Below are 7,228 nucleotides of genomic sequence, written 5' to 3' on the forward strand. Positions count from 1 at the left end.
TGATTAACATTTATAGAATACTTCATCCAACAAAAGCTAAACACATATTCTTCTCAAGTTCACATGAAACATTCACCAAGACAGACCACATTCTGGGCCAATATACTTCTAAATTGTACATGGGTCAAAAAATAAGTCTCAACAGGAATTAAGAAATATTTTATGGGGTGCCTGGCTGGCTCAGTTGGTAGAGCATGCAACTCTTGATCTCAGGGTCATGATTTCAAGCCTCACATTGGGTGTAGAGCTTACTTCATAATAAAAAATAATATTTTTAAAAATGTCTTATAATAAGTAAAAATTAAAATACAACCTATCCAAAGTTGTGGGTTGCAGTGAAATAATGGTTAGATGGAAATTTATAGCATTGAAATGCATTTTATTTTATTTTATCTTATTTATTTATTTTTAAAGATTTATTTATTTGACAGAGAGAGAGCACATAAGCAGGGGGAGTCGAGAGGGAGAATCAGGCTCCCCACTGAACAGGGAGCCTGATGCAGGGCTTGATCCCAGGACCATGGGATCATGACCTGAGCCGAAGGCAGACACTTAACTGACTTAGCCACCCAGGTGCCCCTGAAATGCATTTTAGAAAAAAAGAAAAAGATCAATAGTTTGAGCTTTCAATTTAGGAGAGCTAGAAAAAAAAAGGACAAATTAAATTCAAAGCAAATTAAAGCAGAAGAAAGGAAATAATAAAAATTAGAACAGAAATTAATGAAATTGAAAACAGAAAAACAAAAAGTTGGTTCTTTGAAGGATCAATAAAATTGGAAAACCCCTCATCAGGCTAACCAAAAATAAAGGGCAGAAATTAAAAATAGAAAAGAGAAGATACAAATTACTAATATCAGGAAGGAAAGAGGTGTCATCACTACCAATGTCATGGACACTAAAAGGATAATAAAGGAGTATTATAAACAACTATTCCCACAAATTTGAAAACTTAGATAAAATCAACCAATTCCTTGAACGACACAATATACTAAAACTCACACAAAAAGAAATAAAAGGCCTATCTATTAAAGAAACTGAATTAGTAATTAATAACTTTCCAAGATAGAAAGCACCAGGCACAGATGGTTTCACTGGTGAATTTTACCAACCATTTAAGGTACAAAAGATACCAGTTATCTACAATGGTATAAAAAATAGAAGCAAAGGTAACACTTCCTAACTTACTCTTTAAGGCCAACATTACCTTAATGCCAAATCAGACAAAAACATTATCAAGAAAGGAAAACTACAGAGGGGCATCTCTCATGAACACAGTTACTGTGGGTCAGGAATTCAGGAGCATCTTAGTTGGGTGGTTTTGACTAAAATCCCTCATAAAATTGCAGTCAAGAATTTGGCCAGGTAGAAGACTTGACAAGAGGATTTGTATCACATGGTGCTAGTTGTTGACAGGAGGCCTCAGTTTCTCCCCACATGGGCTTCTACACTGGTTGCTTAAGTGTTTTCATGACATGGAGACTGGCTTTCCCCAGAATCTTAAAAAATAATAATAATAATAAAATAGCTTGATATGAAAAAAAATCTTTCTTACCTCTTTTTTTTCTTTAAGATTTTATTTATTTATTTGACAGAGAGACACAGTGAGAGAGGGAACACAAGCAGGGGGAGTGGGAGAGGGAGAAGCAGGCTTCCCACTGAGCAGGGAGCCCAATGCGGGGCTCAATCCCAGGACTCTGGGATCATGACCTGAGCCGAAGGCAGACACTTAACTGACTGAGCCACCCAGGTACCCCTCTTTCTTACCTCTTGCAAAGTGAATTACATGAGCAAAATTCACTCATATAATATTGGGAGTTATCTTTTTCATAGAATAATAGCAGTAACAATAAATATAAAAGAGCAGAAGTACCTTGCAGTTGCATGGCACTGTAGACATGTCCCTATGGACATGAGCACACTGACTGCTTAATATATACTAGAGACTGTGCTAAATATGTTAGATGACTTATTCGATTCTCACAATAACTTCATGAGCTAGGTGCTATTTATAGCCTCATTTTATGGATGAGGAACCTGAGATATGGAGAGGTTAAGTAAACAGGGTCATGCAGCTAGTGAGTGGTAGAACTAGGATTTGAACCCAGGCGATTGTTCTGGCTCCAGAGCCTGTTGCTGCATTATGCTGCCTCTCAAAGCTGACACGGTCAAATTAGTTTTCTGTGGGTGCTGAAACAAATTATCGCAAACTTAATGGCTTAAAACAACACAAATATATTACCTTAGTGTTTTTTAGGGCAGCAGTCCTAAAATTAAGGTGTCAGCAGGACTGCATTCTTTTCTGGAGGCTCTAGGAAAGAATATGTTTCCTTGCCTTTTCCAGCTTCTACAGGCTGCCCATATTCTTTGGCTTAACAGCCTCCTTCCTTTTCCTCCATGTTAAAAACCGGCATCTCTCTGACTCGTCTTTGACTATTGGCACATCTCTTTCTTTCACCACAGCCGGGAAAGGGTCTCCACTTTTAAGGGTTCATGTGATTAAATTGGACCCACTTAGACAATCCAGGATAATTTCCCCATCTCAAGGTTCTTAACTTTAAACACATCTGCAAGTCCCCTTTGTCATGTAAGGTAAATAGTCACAGGTTCTAGGGATTGGAACATGGACATCTTCTGGGGACTACTATTCTGCCTCCCACACATTTTCTCTAAAGGCTTTTCACCTGTACTGACGCATTTGATATCAACAATATGGTGGAATAGAAAATATGCATATGAACCCCATTTTCCATACAGAGAGACGAGTATTGTTTTTTGCGCCAAGATCATACAACTAGTGTTCGAGTTCTTTACGAATGGATCTCAACCTACCTCTCTGGCTTCATTTTATACAACTGCCTTCCACCTAATCTCTAGTCACAGTGAACTTTTTTTTCCCCTCAAAAGTCATACCCCTTCAAAACTAAGTCTTTTGATGTGTTATACCTTCTAGAAGGGAGTACCTTGACTTGGCAAACTTTTACTCATCTTTTTTATCTTTTCATGTCCCACTTAAATTAATATTCTCTGCCAGGTCTTCCTAGATCACCCAAGCAGCTAGTGGCAGAGATCTCACTGTGTTAGGTTGGGAATGACTCAAACTGCTATTCTGCTAGAGATGCTAGTATGATAGACATCAGGAGACTGAACGGAGACACGGCCTTCCATGGAGAACTTGACAACTTGTTGCATATCTCTTGGTCTCCTCAGCCAGACCAGAGTTGTAAAGTGAGGCCAGAGGAGAACGCTTCAGTAAGGAGAGTAATGAAGGATTTCTTTAAAGTGGGCTGAATTCCCCAGTTGGGGAGGGGACTTCAAGTATACCTTTAGAAAGTGTTTCCTTTGGTTGATAAGAGAGAGGAATAGTGTCTGACTCATGCCTAAGAAAGTTAAGAATCCCCTACCAGGGATTCCAAAGGGCAAGCAAATGCCTGACTCTCTCTTTGATGCTAAAGCCAGAGAGGAGGGACTGCTGCACTGAAGTTGGCCAGCACTTGCAGGGGTGGTGAAAGCAAGAGATTTTTCCCATGGAGCTTATGTAGGTCACCTGGTGAAACCCTATCACGAGTTGTCTTCAGTCCTGCCCAGTAGGGCTGCCTGAGAGGTGAGAATATCTCAGCAGAAAGAGGTATATGGCCAGGAACTGAGGAAGTAAGAGTGGTTGATTGTTAGAATAATGGCCCCCAGCGCATCACACCTCTCAATCACCCTTCTCCTCTACAATGTAACTAAACCTTCCACGAAGAGGTGGAGTACATTTCCCCACCCCTTGAATTGTACTGGCCTTTTGACTTATTTGAGTAATGACTAGCAGAAATGACATCATGAGGCTCTTTTTTTTTTCAATATTTATTTATTTATTTATTTGACAGAGACACGGCGAGAGAGGGAACACAAGCAGGGGGCGTAGGAGAGGGAGAAGCAGGCCTCCTGCCGAGCAAGGAGCCCGATGCGGGGCTCCATCCCAGGACCCTGGGATCATGACCTGAGCCAAAGGCAGATGCTTAACGACTGAGCCACCCAGGTGCCACCACATCATAAGACTCTTGAGGCCAGGCTTTAAGAGAACCTGCAGCTGCTACGGTTGCTTTCTTGGAACACTTGTGTCATCATGTAAAGAAATGCACACTGGAGGATGCCAGGCAGGTCATGTACAGAAGCCCAACCAAGAGTCAGCATCAAGGGCCAGACATATGAGGCCTTCCTGACTAGTCCCCCAGCTGGCCTGTCAACTCACTGTAAACCTGAGTGTGCCCAGCTGACATCATGTGGAATAGAATTTCCCAGCTGATCCCATCCCAAATTGCCAGCCATAAAACTATACGCAAATAAAATAGTTTTTGCTTTAACCCACGAAGTTTGGGATGGTTTGCATTAATGGATAGCTGATGCAGGCAGCCACTTAACCAGAGATGCATCTACTGGTGTTAAGAACTGTAAAAGAGGGGCTCAGCAGGAAACCTCCGGAGAGCCCACAAAAGCACCCCATATGCTAACACCGGCCTTAACCTTCTATCTACCAGATTCATTCAATAACACCAGCTTTAGCCATCTGCCATGCCTAGACAACCAAAACTACCTTTAATACCTCTCTTCTTCCTGCCTCTGTCACCCTCCCCACTCCTACACCAGTGTCTTAATCTGTTCAGACTCCTGTGAGAAAGTACCACAGACTGGGTGACTTATAAACAGAAACTACTCTCTCACAGTTCTAGAGGCTGAGAGCCTGCAGTCAGGGTATCAGCAAGGTCTGGTTCTGGGGAGGGCCCTCTTCTGGGTTGCAGATGGCCATTTTCTTGTTTCTTACGTGGCAGAGGGCAGAGAGCTCTCTGGGGTCTCTTTTATAAGGGCACTAATTCCATTCACACTGGTGCCCTTCTCATGACCTAACCACCTCCCCAAATCCCATCTCCTAATGCCATCACATTGGGGGTTCGAATTTTACGATATGAATTTTGGGGGCATACAAACATTCAGTCCGTGTAACAACCAGTATCAGCAAAACTTCAATTTAACAACAGCCTCAATTCAGCATTTAGAATAGCCAAACCTGGGTTAAAAAACAAAAGCAAAAAAAATTCAAATTTGACTTTGTCTTCTCCCCACCCTCAGCTTGAATCTGCTTCAGGCTGGAAGTCTGCAGTGGGAAAGGGGAACACGGTTCTCTGTTCTCTCACAGTTCACCGACCTACTCTCCCTCTAGTTTCTAAGAACAAGAGAAATGTCAAGGGCTTGTTGGAGTTTTTATATAAGGTTATGGGAAGTTTAAAGGGGCAACTGAAAGCAAAACTAAAGTCACTTAAAAAAATCACAGTAGACACATCATATTTATTCATGGTAGTTACACACATTTGTCTCCCCCACATTTATCAGAAGTGCATGGTCCTTGGGCGCCTGGGTGGCTCAGTCATTAAGTGTCTGCCTTTGGCTCAGGTCATGGTCCCAGGGTCCTGGGATCGAGCCCCACATCGGGCTCCCTGCCCCACAGGAAGCTTGCTTCTCCCTCTCCCACTCCCCCTGCTTGTGTTCCCTCTCGCTGTCTCTCTCTCTCTGTCAAATAAATAAATAAAATCTTAAAAAAAAAAAAAGAAGTGCATGGTCCTTGTCTTATTCATCTTTGATTCACCAACTTCAGAACACAGTGCCTAAAGCATAGAAGCACCAAATGAATGTTTTTGGGTGACTGGAAGCTAAAACTCAGGTTTCCTTACCTCAAGATTAAACCCTCTTTTTTTTTTTAAAAGATTTTATTTATTTATCTGACAGAGAAAGAGAGAGCACAAGCAGGGGGAGCAGCAGAGGGAGGGGGAGAAGCAGACTCTCCACGGAGCAGGGAGCCCACCGTGGGGCTCAATCCCAGGACCCCAGGATCATGACCTGAGCTCAAGGCAGACGCTTAATTGACTAAGCCATGCAGGTGCCCCTTAATCTCTATCACACTATTTCACTGCTCAGGTGTGAGACAGGACATCAAATAGTGAGAAACAAAACAGAATGTTATGCCTGGGACCAGACCCCCTCAACAATCATGGTTTCTTTTGCACCAGGACACACAAAAGGATTTAGATATTTTCTTTCGTTCCTAAAATACTAAATATACTAAAATAATAATCCTGTCTTTGAGCAGGATTATGAAATCTTTTTTCCCTTCTACACGTTTTTCTTATTTTTTTAAATTTTATGTAAAGAATATATTACTTTAAAATTGAGGGAAAAAATGGTTATTTCAAAATATATTTCAATATATGCCAGGGTACAGGTTGTAACTGAAAGAGAAGCTGCTTGTTAATCAATCACTGAGGAAACACACTTGAGAATGGTTAGTGTTTGGACACAATTTAGTGCCCCACTTTATGGAAAAAATTGAGGAATTAATCTTGTTCAATAATATATTAGTCCATTATAAAGATCAACTTTAGGATCAAATTTCATTATAATTATAATTGAGTTATTACATGCAACATTACACAGATGATCACAACAGAAATATGGGGACCTTTATCTACCACATCCAGTTCCAATTAGTTTATTCTCTGGTAATCCTATATGGTACCACCATTTAGTTAATTTATTTTTATTTTTATTTTTATTTTTTTAAAGATGTATTTGAGAGAGAGAGAAAGAGAGCATGTAAGCAGGGGGAGGGGCAGAGGGAGAGGAAGACAAGCAGACTCCCCACTGAGTGGGGACCCTGACACAGGGTTCAACCCCGGGACCCTGAGATCATGACCTGAGCCGAAATCAAGAGTCAGATGCTTAACCACCTGAGCCACCCAGGTGCCCCTAATCCTATATGGTATCGCTATTTAAAACATTGATTGTAGCCTAATGTGATTAAGAGAAAATAATAGAATCCCTATTATTATTCTAGCTCCACAAATGGACTTAAAAACTGTATTTAGTCCCAAAGAAATGTTTAAAGCTTTTTCTACATGTGCATTTCTAAGAACACATACATAGTTCTTAGCAATGGGGAGAACAGTAGTTTGAAGAAAAAGGTTAAGTATTAATATGCTGAATCAATAAATGTTGTGTGGTAGCTGCTGTAGTTAAAGTGTAGAATGTGTATGGGGATACCTAATTCAGCCTGAGAAGATTCTTGGAGGAAGTCCCACTAAGCCAGTGTTTGAAGTATCAATAAGGGAAGAGAGGGGAAGGAATTCCAGGCAGAAAGGACAGTGTATGCAAAGGTAGGGAGGCATTCATGTTAGAAAACAATACACTCACTCAT

Source organism: Neomonachus schauinslandi, chromosome 5 (genome assembly GCF_002201575.2).
Source record: "Neomonachus schauinslandi chromosome 5, ASM220157v2, whole genome shotgun sequence".
NCBI classification, from domain to species: Eukaryota; Metazoa; Chordata; class Mammalia; order Carnivora; family Phocidae; genus Neomonachus; species Neomonachus schauinslandi.